Here is a 14400-nt window from a genome sequence, read left to right on the forward strand (position 1 = left end):
TTCCCGAGAACCAGGTTCTCAGAACTATCCTAAGGATTATTTTGAAAGACAAGTAAATCAAGAATAGTTCAGAATGATCATGAAGCTTGCCAAAAGCCTAAAGAAGTTGAAGTAGCCTAATTAAATCCAGACAGTGGGCTAAAAGAAGCTCTTAAATGTTAAGATGAGGACTCTTCTTTTTCTTTATCTTAAGATTTCTCTACAGAAAGGCCATTATTCCAGAAAGACTCATGTTTCTTGCCCATTTCACTTCCCTACAGCTCTCTCTGATTGGCAAGTTGAAAGAAGAAAATGCCAAGGCTCTTTATAGTACTTCTAACTCTATGGAATCCAGTCTACCTTCAAAGAAGATACAAGCTCTTGTTGTTATAAAATTGGCAAGGTCACCCATCCCTCCCCCTGCCACTGTTTCTGTATCAAGAACACAGTAAATTTTCTATCTCTACCTGGGGTACAAATTGATAAATCTGTCCCATCCTGGGGTAAAAATTAGGAAATCCATTTTTCTTCATATTCAACTCATGTTCCTAAGAGACCTTTGTGTAAAATAAACTCACGTGTTTATGATCGCCCTGTCTCTTGTTTTTCAGATGGTTCTAAACTCAGGCAGAAGAGAGAGGAGTGTAATTTATTGACTGCTAAAATGCTAACACAAACCCCAATAGGCCTTCCCCCACCCCTTCTTTAGCTATTTTCTTTCATGAAACTTGTGGAATTTTTGTTTAGTGTGCAAGTGTGTGTATGCATACATATATATGCATGTGTGTATTTTTTTGCTTGTTCTCATTGTTTTGTTTTGTTTTGTTTTTTTTAGACAAAATAAAAGTAGGAATTTGGGATGCATTTTGGAGATCTTGTAGAATTTAAAAGCCACAAGGCTTCTTTAAATGTGTAGAGCAGAATTCTAAAAGGAGAAAGATGAATACGGACACTGAAGGGGTGCTGGAGCAGGCAGGGAAGGGAGGCATGTGTTTACCATGAGCAGGCTCATTTCATGTAGAAAGAACATTTAAAACAAATAGGATACATTTTAACATGTAGTTTGGGGATTACAACATAAAATAAACAACATTCTCTTAAATCAATTTCTTTTCAAAATCTCAGAGCACACTCATGAACTTGAAATGAAATCAATCCTAAATATAGAAAATTGGTTTTGAATCTCATGAGGCTTACCTATCAGATAAAATTATTTTTCAGATAGGTAGTTTCCCTATATTCCCAGACAATACTGAATTTATTCAGTAATGTAAGGAAAATACTCTACAAGGGCAGTATATGTGCCCCAGGGATTATATTTCTACCTATGCTTGCATTTGTCATTAACGTCAGTAAGCACTAAAAGATGTTACTGCAATTAAATGCAGAAAACAACAAAAATGTCTGAGAAACAAACAAACAAAAATCTCTGAAATTTGAAAATATGGAGAGCTTTTCTGGATACTCTGAATGCACCCTATAGAGGTCATAACGAGAGTGAAGCTGGTCTATTAGTTTTTTTTTCTCTCTCAGTTCTTCTGGTTAAGTATTTTCTACTTTCATGTCACCCTTCCAGGACTTCCAACTTAGTCTATATTTGCTGAGACAAGAGAAAGAAAGTTTTTCTAACCACTTTTTTTTTAGAGGTTTATGCTATAGGGCGCGTGCTCTCGCCAGACAGACAGACAGAGAGAGACATAGAGACAGAAAGCGAGAAATCACCCCCCAGAGGGATGGCCACGCCGCAATCCCTTCTCCTCCATTCTCCTCTCGGGATCTTGGGTATGCACGCACACGCGCCCGGTGTGAGTTTTAAGCCACCAGGTTCCGGACACAAATTGCGTCTAACCATTTTTTATCAACACGCCAGTCCATTTTACATGTCTTTTAAGAATTAGCTGAATTCTTTTTCTGACAACTCTGTGATCTCTTGTGTTTTATCTATTGTTCATGAGACATTATTTATGTTCCTTCATGAGGGAAATATGTCCTGGTTTTCTATTTCTTGGGACTCGGCTTTGATTTTTAGTCACCTAGTGTTTACTTACTTCTTCTTACTTTTTTCTAATGTGTTTCTGTAGCTGTGTACTCACGGGCTTCCCTCTGCTGTAAGTTACGTCTGTGCCAGTTCGCCTTCTCTACTGTGGATGGGAATTTGGATTTCACAGTGGGAGTTTGGGGTTCAAGTTTTAAGCAGAGTTTCCTGTCACTGCTTAGGGATGTTGTGGAAAGAGAATTCCTCCCAAACTTCACTGTCTTCAGGTGTTTGGTTCTGTATATCCACTCCTCTCCACTCCCAGCGTGGCCAGAGCCTGAGCTTCCAGGTGGAATGCAAGGTGGTAGTCCAATTTGCGTGCTGTGCAGTGCATGGCAAGTGAACTGGAGCAGCCCCTCTTGTCTCAGCCTCCACAGCAGGCTAGGTGGAGGTCTTTGCCAATCAGCTCAGACCAGGCAGCCTTTGCTTCCCTGTTGCTCCTTCTATCTCTGGAACTGTAGAAGCTATGTGATGGTCCTTGAAGACCACATAGCCTCTCCTCTCCCATTGCAGGCTGGGCAGGAGATATCAGAAAAATAATTCACAATATTCATCATAACAAAACTCAATGAAATATAAAACAGACAACTAATTCTAGAAGATGAGACAATCTTTCCATGACTTAAAGGAGAAACACCATAAAGAGATAGACACCCTAAAAAAGAATCAACAGAATTTTTGAAGATAAAGAATACAATGCAGAATATTGAAACTTCCCTCAAATGTATCAACAGCAGATTAGACCACACAGAAGGAAGAATCTCTGACCTTGAAGACAAAATCTTTGATTTAGTCTAAGTAACTGAAAAAAAAGGAAGAATAACCATTTAAAAAAATGAGGGCAACATATAGGAAATCCTAGACACACATTGAACAGCCAAATATCCTCATCATAGATATTCTAGAAGGCAAGGAGACGGGTAAAGGCATAGAAGATCTTTCTCATAATACATTAACCGGAAATTTGCCAAATTTAGAGAAGCATACAGATGCCCAAATCTAAGAAATACAAAGGACACTCAATAGATTTAATATACAAAGAGCCTCCCCATAGCATGGCATAGCCAAATTGGTAAAAATCAAAGACAAATACAATATTCTAAAAATGTCAAGAGAAACGCCAAATTATTTACAAAATGAGAAGGCTAAGTTTACACATATCAATATTAACATTGAATATCAGGAACAGCAGTTGCTGTAATGACTATTTCACTGGACTCCCATATAGTTGACCATGTTTCAAGTCCCGGACCCGATGGCTTAAACTCACACCAAGCGCGTGTGTATGCATGTCCAATATCCCGAGAGGAGAAAGGAAGAGAAGGGATTGCAGCATGGCCATCCCCCCTGGGAGGTGATTTCTCGCTTTCTGTCTGTCTCTCTCTGTCTTTCTGGTGAGCACACGCACCCTACAGCAAAAACCTTTCCAAAATAAAAATAAAAAAACTTTGAATGTCAATGGATTAAATTCCTCAACTAAAAGGCTGAAAATTCAGATTCAACTCTTTACACACAAGCAAGTTTGAGTACTAGTTGACCAATTATTTTCTAGACAGTTGTCTCCACAGGTTTCATATTGCATTTATATATTTATTATTTTAACCATTATTCATTTTATAAAATTAGATAACAGAGAAAAAGTCCAAAAAGTTAAAGTCACTAAGTCTTTCTTTGGAATGAATTTAAAGAAGGCTAAAATCAAGAACTTTGCAAAGCCTATATACCAATAAATCACTGATTTTTACCATGTCTTCATTTTTAAACATCTCTTTTCCAATTTTGTCTTGTTTTTGCCTTTTTAAGGACTTATTTCTTTATGCGCAGTACAGTACTATAGTCTTACATGAAACTCACAATGAGTAAGTAAAAAATGTTTTCTTTTTACGTATCTTCCTAATGAGATATTGTTGTGCATAATTTTACCTATCTCTAACTGGACTAATGATTGATACCACAGATTTTTTTCTGGTTATAAACTTTTATCTCTTACAATCTTCTACATAGAAATCACAAATTCTTCTTTCATTGGCTATGTTAAGATTACCTTTGTTTTTACAAAAGCCATCCTCATTAATTTATGAATCCTTTTAATCTGATTTTTAATCACTTTGCTTTTAGAACTGTATTTCATAGTAAAGAATATCATTGACAACTCAAGATATACTTCCAAAATAATCAGTTGAGTGCATTTTGAATATACACAACATAATGTAATTTTAAATGCTGTAGGTCATAAATATGTTCATATCCTCTATTTGTTTATTACACACTGTATGTATACTTTTAACAATTATACTATATCCTAAAATATATAAATGATTATATGGAAATCATAAATTACAATAAATTAATTAATAAAAACTAAATTGGTAGTTACATAAGAAGAATCAGCTAAAATGCTCCCTTTTGAACAGAAATGTTTCCCTTCTCTAAAATATTCCCTTTGTTTCCCCAACTCTCTGCATATTCCCAAACAGGGAAGAATAGAATGGGTCTCTTAGCCAAAAAAAGTAAGCTGCCAGTATACAAAAAGTCAAGAGAATACATTATCTTCTCATAGCCCCTCCATCCCTGTAGATGTATTTGTCTTCTCTGCACTCCACTAGATCTAGACGTATTCTATTACTGCATTGCAAGCTGACAGAAACTGTGAAAAGGCAGGCTACCTATGAGATGAGCAACCTTATTCACAGAAATTCCTCCAACTGTTTCAACCTATATTCAATGCAAAGGTTCACAGGCATTAAGCAGGTGCAGAACCAATGAATCATTTGAATTTTATCATCCTGATTGTCATTGTCAACAAATGCTTAATGGCTGTCCCCAGAGCATTGCACATTACACTAGATGCTAAGAGCTCATCTTTGTTTCCCTGGAGGATATTTTGATGAATAGTGAAACTGCTAAAATCCAGACATGAAAGAGAAAATGAAGACAAATAAAAGGAATTAATCATAGGTTTTTAGGTAAAAAGATCCTGGACTTGTCTCATTATTTTCTAATATCAATAAATAATTACAAGTCACTTAAATATATAAAGAGATCTATTTATACACTTGCACTGAAGAGAGGGGGGACAGAGAGATAAGATGACATGTAAATATACATAGAGATGTATGGATCTAGATAGAAATATATATGGTACATCTGTGTTCACAGATCTGTATCCAGACTCATATATATTGATCTAAATGTCAAAAAATCTCATTGGTACTTCTTAATACATTTAATATAAGGAGTGGGTAGTGGCTTTGATTTTACTGATTGAAATCAACTGGGTGTCATTAAGGACTTCCCTGACACATCACTTGAAATTCCTAATTCAAATATGGGCTTCATGGTTTTAGAGTTGCAGCAATCTTAGATATGCTTCAGATAACAGGGTACAGCAAGTGGCATAGTGGGTTAAGGTATTGGAATCCCAAGTGGTCAAGCACAGTTCGAGTCCCAGTCCCAGTGGCTTGAAACTCATACTGGGTGCATGTGTGTACATATCCAAAATCTTGAAGGAGATGGAGGAGAAGGGATTATAGCACGACCATTCTTCCTGGGCAGTGAGTTCTCACTTTATGTCTCTCTGTCTCTCCACCTCTCCAGTGAACACATGCACCTTACAGCAAAAATCATGGAAAACAATTCAGACAAGAGTAATAACTCTCACTGAAGAATTACATGAAGGAATTCCAAAGCTAAATGCAAATAGCTAAAAAAAGATGTAAGCCTAGGCCTAAATTAAGTTGTAACGCCAAAACTATACTAAATTGTTAACCTAGTACAAATGAGTCTCCAAAAGGTCTTTATCTTTAAAATCTAAACAATACAAAGTGAGTAAGCCCAGAACATATATATACTGAATCTCTTATCAGTAAAAGTTTTCCCAAGAAGCATGTTAACAACTGGATGCATATTAAACATTTAAGATTTTTTAATTAAAAATTTTTAGACTTAATGTTATATAAACTTAAATTTTACACATAATGCATTTCTGAGATGCAACCCAATGTTACCTGGATAGTATAATGGATAGTTTTTATAAGTCTTCATACCTAATGTGTGATGTATTTGTTTTTCTATTTAAGTGGCACACTGTTTTGTTTAAGATAAATTTATTTTGGGGAACCAGCAGTTAGCGTAATGGCTATGTCCCTGGACTCCCACGTAGTCGACTGTGGTTCGTGTCCCGGACCTGGTGGCTTAAAACTCACGCCGGGCGCGTGTGCGTGCGTGCCCAAGATCCCGAGAGGAGAATGGAGGAGAAGGGATTGCGGCGTGACCATCCCCCCTGGGGGGTGATTTCTTGCTTTCTGTCTCTATGTCTCTCTCTGTTTGTCTGGCGAGCGCACGCGCCCTACAGTGAAAATCTCTCAAAAAAAAAAGGAAGATAAATTTATTTTGGAACCAGCAGATGGCCTAATGGTTATTAATGGTTATGTCACTGGATTCTCACATACTCAACTGAGGTTTGAGTCCTGAGGGTGCCTTAAAACTTACACCAGGAGTATGTGAGTGCGTGCCCAAAATCCCTAGAAAAGAATGGAGGAGAAGGGATTGTGGTGTGGCCACCCTCCTTAGGGAGTGATTTCTTGCTTTTTCTCTCTCTGCCTCTGTCTCTCCAGCAAGAGCACCCACCCTATAGCAAAAAATGTTCTTAAAAAAAAAAAAAGAAAAAAAGAAATGTTTATTTAAAAACTATTCAAAGGAAGAAAGAACCGTTTGCTGATAAAAGAGAATAAATAGCACTTCATTTGTGGAGATTACATTTAACATACATGATGTTCAAATGCACTGGAAAGCTGATCCTTTTACATCTGCTGAGCAATAGGCATTTGAGAACTTTATCTCTCTAGCTTCCAGAACATATCTGCCAAACAATGACTGTCTATCCTTTGTAACAAAGATAGAGCCAAGCACATTAAAAAGAAAAAAATAAAAAAGGCAAACAGCTGCCATCTAACATCATTGGACACTTCTCTTTGAATCACTGTTTCTGGCCTGCTTACCATTACTGCCTAGTCTGGGTTCTAGGGCCCCAAGTAAATAGCTTTATGCCTAGATCAAGAATCTCCCAGCCTCTGTTTTTGGCTTCATGCCTTCATATTTACCAGGTTCCCAACTAAGGCTCTGGTTTAACTGTCTAAACTGTAATAAGGATTAAATGATATTATGAACGTGGAAAGTACTCAGTAAATAACAGTTTATGCTGCTGTTGTTGCCTTACCCCCAAATTAAGGCAGTCTTCTTGTCTAAACCACAGAAGCAGGTGGCTTTGGGAGAAGGCCAATGTAAGAGCAAGACTAAAAGAACTAACTGGTCTGTGACACAAACCTTAAAAGCCTAATTAGTGGAGAAAAGGGTTTATCCATAGGTTAGTGGAGGTATTTACTGCTAGAAACCATGCAGAAGTAAATAAAAGGCTATGGAAGCAGTCTTCAAGAACTACAAGTTCAGAAGCAACAGGTACAGTTAGAGCCAACTGATTGTCTTACACCAGCCCTTATTCCCTATGATACCCCCCACCCCGGATATTTATTTCTTTTCCAACTCCTCAAACAGTATTTAGCTGGAACTATCAGAACTTCTTGGCTGTATTATGTGTCTGTTATTATTTTTTATTGTATAATGAACTACTACAAAATTATATGACTTGGGGCCAGCATTTAGCGTAATGGCTATGTCACTGGACTCCCACATAGTCGACCGCGGTTCGCGTCCTGGACCCCGTGGCTTAAAACTCATGCTGGGCGCGTGTGCGTGCGTGCCCAAGATCCTGAGAGGAGAACGGAGGAGAAGGGATTGCGGCATGGCCATCCCCCCGGAGGGGGGTGATTTCTCGCTTTCTGTCTCTCTGTCTCTGTCTGTCTGGCAAGCGCACAGCCCTATAGCAAAAACCTCTTTAAAAAAAAAATTATGTGACTTAAATCATTTATTTAGCTTATGAATCTACTGATTGGCAACCTATTCTGAACTGGGCTTAGATGATCTTCACTGGATTTGCTCCCACTACTGTGATCAGCTGCCTGGTTTGCTAGGCTTGGCTAGTTTCTGATGACCATTTCTAGGATAGCTCAGATCAATAGGGCTTCTTTCCCCATTGTTTTTCATCCTCCATCAGCCTAACTTCAGCTTTATCACATGGCGATTGCAGAGCTCCAAGGACAACAAGGGCAGAAGATCTAAACTTAGAACATGTGTGGCATCTTTTCCAGCCCATTGGACAGCCCAGATTTAAGAGGTAAAGAAAAGCTTTTACTCCCTTACTAGAGAAGCTGCCAGGTCATATTGCAAAGGGACATGGACTCAAGAAAGAGGGACATTTGGAGACAATTTTGCAAGCTATCACATCTAGTAAGAAGATCCATAGTATAAAACATCAAAGACACGTTTTCCATATCACAGACAACTAAATTAGACATAACAAAAAGGAAACTATGACCAACATTCCTGATGAATACAGATGCAACAATCCTCAACAAAATACTAGCAAATCAAATACAATAGCACATTAAAAAGATTATATAGCATGGCCAGGTAATCTTTATCCCAAGGATGATTCAACTTATGCAAAACAATAAATATAATATATCACATTAACAGAGGAAATATTAAAAACTATATGCTCATACTAATTGCTATAGAAAAAGCATTCAATAAAAATACAACATCCACATGAAAAGTTAAAAAAAAATACAACATCCTTCATGATTAAGACTGTCAGCAAAATAAATACAGAAGGGACATTTCTCAATGTAATCAAAGCCATATGACAAACCCACAGCTAGCATCAAACTGAATGGGGGAAAGCTGAAAGCTCTCCCACTAAAGCTAGAACAAGACAAGGCTGCCCACTTTCTCTAAGCTTTTTCACCACAGTACTGAAACTGCTAGTCAATGCAATCAAACAAGAGCAAAATAAAAGGCATTCAAATAGGAAAAGAGAAGTGAAAGTATCCCTGTTTACAGATGGCATGATTATATACATAGAAAATGCAAAGGAATCAACAAAAACACTCTTCAGAGTGATTAATGAATTCATTAAAGTAGCAAGATATAAAATCAATACACAAAAATCTACAGCATTTTTATACACTAACAATGAACAGACTGAAGTAGAATTGAAGAAAGCAATCTCATTTACAATAGCCACAAAAGAAAAATAAAATACCTGGGAATAAACCTAACGAAAGAGGTGAAAGACCTCTATAAGGAAAATAGGAAAAATTGAAAAAAGAGATTGACTATGATATAAAATAATGGAGTGGTGTTCCTTGTTCTAAGATAGAAAGACTAGATATAATCAAAATGTCAATTCTATCTTAATTAATTTATAATTTCAATGAAATTGCACTCAAATTACCTGTGATAGTCTTCACGTAAATAGAAAAAAATTAATAAAATTCATCTGGAATCAGAAAAGGCCCTATACTGCCTATGCAGAGAGAATAAAGTAGTAGGCATCTCACTATTCAACCTTTAGATATATTACAAAGCTGTGATAATCAAAACAGTGTGGTACCGCATAAAAACAGACACATTGACCAATGGAACAGAATAGAGAATCCAGAATAAATCCCCAAACATATAGCCAATTGTCTTTTGACAAAGGACACAATACAATATAGTGAAGGAAAGAAAGTCCTGGAAGAACTGAATAGCCACCTGCAGAAAAATAAAATTGGATCCCTATCTTTCACCATTAACAAAGATCAAGTCAAAATGGATCAAAGATGTAAATGTAAAGCCTCAAACTATAAGAATACTGGTGAAAAAATATTGGGGAAACATTCGAAGAATTTGAAGTAAGCAAAGATTTCTTAAATAAGACCACTAAATTACAGGCAACAACTCCAAAAATAGACAATGAAGATTACATCAATTTAAAAAATTTCTGCACAGCAAGGGAAACAATTAGAGTGAAGTGACCACCATCAGAACAGAATAAAATATTTGCAAACTATGCTTCAGATAAGGGATTGATAACTAGAATATACTGGAAACATAAGTAGCTCACACACAAAATAAATAAATAATAAATAGATAATCTTATTAAAAATGGGCAAATAAGCTGAACAGACAACACTCTAAGGAAGACATACAAATGATCAAAAGGCATATGAAGAAATGTTCCAAGTCTCTTTTCATAAGGGAAATGCAAATGAAAACTACATGAGGGAAATGCAAATAAAAACTATCATGAGGGACCAGCAGTTAGCGTAATGGCTATGTTGCTGGACTCCCACGTAGTCGACCGCGGTTCGAACCCCAGACCCGGTGGCTTAAAACTCACACCAGGTGCGTGTGCATGTGTGCCCAAGATCCCAAGAGGAGAATGGAGGAGAAGGGATTACGGTGTGGCCATCCCCCCAGGGGGGCGATTTTTCGCTTTCTGTCTCTCTGTCTCTCTCTGTCTGTCTGACGAGCACTATAGCATGCTCTACATGCCCTATAGCAAAAACTTCTTCAAAAAATAAAAAAATGACCATGAGATATTGCTTAATCCCAGTCAGAAAAACTATGGCCAAAACAAAACAAAACAAACAAACAAAAAGAATGACAAATGCTGGTAAGGTTGTGGTGAAAAGGAAACACTTCTGCAGGGTTGGTAGAAATGTAAATTAGTATACCACTGTGAAAAACAATACGGAGGTTTTTCAAAAACCTACAAATAGAACTACTATATGACCTAGTAATCCCACTCTCCAGTATTTACCCAAAGACCTGGAAAATATTCAGTAGGAAAGATACACATCTATGTATCTTTATTACAGCATTATTCACAACTGCTGAGACATAGAACGAACCTAAGTGCCCAAGAACAGATGAGTAAATTAAAAAAATATGGCACATTTACATCATGGAACACTACTCAACCATAAAGAAACATGATTCTCTATCATTTGATTCAAAGTAGATAAATATAGAATTAATGCAAAGAGAAATAAGCCAGACTATGAAAGCCCAACATTGTGTGTTCCTGTTTGATATATACCAAATGTCTGAAAAGTATGGTAGAAACTGAAAGAGTAAAAGGCATAATAGGGGACCCACATTTGGCATATGGTTATGTTGCTGGACTCCCACATGGCTGGCCATGTGGGAGCTTGAGTCCTGGACTCAATGGCTTGAAACTCATACCAGGTATGGGTGCACACATGCCCAAAATCCTAAGAGGAGAGGAGTGATTTCTTGCTTTCTGTCTGTCTGTTTCTTTCTGTCTCTCTGGTAAGCATACACACCTTATAGTGAAAAAACAAACAAACAAAAACCTCTGTAAAAAATAAAAATATAAAAATAAAAGTTATAATAGTAGGGAAGGTGAGTGTAGATACCAGAGACTATACAGAAGGAGGGTAGATAGTAGGGGATGGGTGAGAAGGGCTGGGTGAAAAAATTTAACAGATTCGAGAATGCGAAGTTTTCAGTTGAATATGATGTATATGGTAATGTCATTGATCTGATGATCACATACCACATGCATGCTTTGAAAAATCATACTGTGTGCTATAAAGATATATAACAATTAAATGTAATGAGGAAATCACAAAATAAAAAAAGTAAATTACAGCGATGAGCATGAAAGAAAGGAGAGCAATAAACACATTTAGCAGCGTCACTGATAGATATCAGACAGCCAGAACTACAACTACATCTTTAAATTTCATTCTACTGAAATAATATAGCACATGAAAGAATAGGTTCATATAAACATATAAAAACTATTAGAGTCAGAAGCACTTAATAGTTCATAACATTTCTTCTTTCCTGTAACATGAGGTAGCATTAGAAAGAGGAGGAAATAGTTTCCTGCGTTTGCTTCTTTAGGTATAGGTGTGTTTGGAAAGAAAAAAGATAGCATCCAACACAGACTTGAGTGTGAAAGTAAGTTGCAATGCCAACCACAATAGTCCTTTTCCAACAATGAGAATGGGATTTAAAAATGCCCTGAAACATGTGATAGCATTGTTTAGTAAACAAAGAAGAGTGAAGAGTAACTAAATTACAGAGCATATGAAAGGGAATAAGATTGAATTCTGGGACCAGCAGGAGGAGTGGAGATTAAGGCACTGGATCTCTCGTGGTTGGCTGTGTGGTTTGGGTCTTGGACCCTCCAGATTGAAAATCACACCAGTTGCACATGCCTGCATGCCCAAAATCCCAAGAGAGGACTAGAGGAGAAGGGATTGTGTCATGGCCACCCCCTTGAGGGGTGATTTCTCATTTTCTCTTTCTTTCTGTCTCTCTCTGGTGAGTGCATTCACCCTATAGCAAAAAACAAACAAGCAAAAATATTTTTTTTCTTCTTTTTTCCTCTTTTTTTTTTTTTTGAGAGGTTTTCACTATAGGGCGCATGCGCTCGCCAGACAGACAGAGAGAGACAGAGAGACAGATAGCGAGAAATCACCCCCCAGAGGGGATGGTCACGCCGCAATCCCTTCTCCTCCATTCTCCTCTCGGGATCTTGGGCACGCACACACACACGCCCGGAGTGAGTTTTAAGCCACCGGGTCTGGGACGTGAACCGCGGTCGACTACGTGGGAGTCCAGCGACATAGCCATTACGCTAACTGCTGGTTCCCAGCAAAAATATTGAAGTCCATAAAACTATGTATCCAATCTCGAAGAAACAAAATATTCACAAACTTAAGATTCCCATCTTTGGTGATGGAAATTATGTGACACTCCCACCTTTATCGTTGAGTAATATTTAATGTCTGACATTCTCACCTCTGCTGCCAATGGAGCAATCAATCAAACCTGACAATGAGCTAGTAGACAAAATGACACCTTATCGTAATTTTACCTAAATTATTTAAATTAGAAAACTTTAAATAAATCATATATATATATACACACATATATGTATGTGTGTGTATATATATATATATATATATATATATACACATATATATATGTAAAATTCCTCAAATAACTACCTTCCATTTTTACCAAATTTTTTTTTTATCTGCTAAGAGACTAACCTCATTATAAACCTCAGAAGTATTTCATCGTTCCCACAAAAAAAGGAAAGGGAAAAAGATAAATTTCCAAGGTTGGTTTTGCACACCAGTGACAGGCATAGGTTTCTAAAGGACGGTTTCCAACCTGTTAATAGTTTTCAATACACAACAGCTGCAATCCATGAATGATATAAATATTCATGGCACAGGCATTTATATGTATCAAATGTATATTCATGAACAAATGGTTTCCCCTGCCTTTAATAGTGTCTGCTGTGTAGTCAGTGAAGAATGGACCAAGTTTCCCCTGGCTGCTACAGCTGAGTCTATACGGCTACACTTTCTGAATATTGGTTCTGCAGTGATTATAGAAAGAACAAAAGACATGAAAAAAAAATATATATGCCCAGATCACTCCCTGCTTGTTCCATTTGGACAACAGCACCTCCCAGCATCAAATATTAATGGCGGATTTTATATGGCTGCCAACTTATTTTACAGGAAAAGCATTTTATATTCAAGCCTTGTGTAGCCATATGTGCACTGGAATATCCATGGTTGACCCTCCTCTTTCAAATATGCTTTGTCACAGCACCACTCTCCCAAAGGGCTTCACTAAGAATACTGGAAAGGGAATTTGCATACATTGAATAGCACTCTCAGGTGATTGTCAGCATCCAGTTGTCATGGATGGCCTGATAGTAGTGTTCCCTGCATGCAGCATGGAGGCAGAATGACAGTGCAAACTATGCAACAAAAGTCTTTGTTATCCAGTGAAGTTTGGGGGGTGGCATGTGCCTTTGAAAATAGTATGTTGTTTAATAAAAATGTTTATGCCATTAATTTCTTCAGGAGATAAACAAGAATAAAAACAGGTGAGGAAATGTGCCTATTGTTGAAAAAGAATACAGAGCCATTATAAAGTTTTACAACACTGAACAAAGGCGGCTAAAAAAAATTAAAGATTTTAAAATAATAATAAATCTATATAGATTTTTTTTTTTTTTTTGGAGAGGTTTTTCACTATAGGGCGTGTGCGCTCACCAGACAGACAGAGAGAGACATAGAGACAGAAAGCAAGAAATCACCCCCAGGGGGGATGGTCATGCAGCAATCCCTTCTCCTCCATTCTCCTCTCGGGATCTTGGGCACGTACACACACGTGCTCGGCGTGAGTTTTAAGCCACCCGGTCCGGGACATGAACCACGGTCGACTACGTGGGAGTCCAGCGACATAGCCATTACGCTAACTGCTGGTTCCCAATAAATCTATTTTAAATTGTAATATATAGGCAAAGGAATCTTTTGGCCTTGTAGGCTGGCTCTTCAAGTTCTCTTCCTCAATTTTCCTTGGTCAACTTCCAGCCTTCTTTTAGAGTCACATGAATATAATTCTGGCTCTATCAAAAAGGTGCACCTTCTCTTTCTTTC

This window comes from Tupaia chinensis, unplaced genomic scaffold (assembly GCF_000334495.1).
Source record: "Tupaia chinensis unplaced genomic scaffold, TupChi_1.0 Scaffold000423_1, whole genome shotgun sequence".
In the NCBI taxonomy this organism is placed as follows: domain Eukaryota; kingdom Metazoa; phylum Chordata; class Mammalia; order Scandentia; family Tupaiidae; genus Tupaia; species Tupaia belangeri.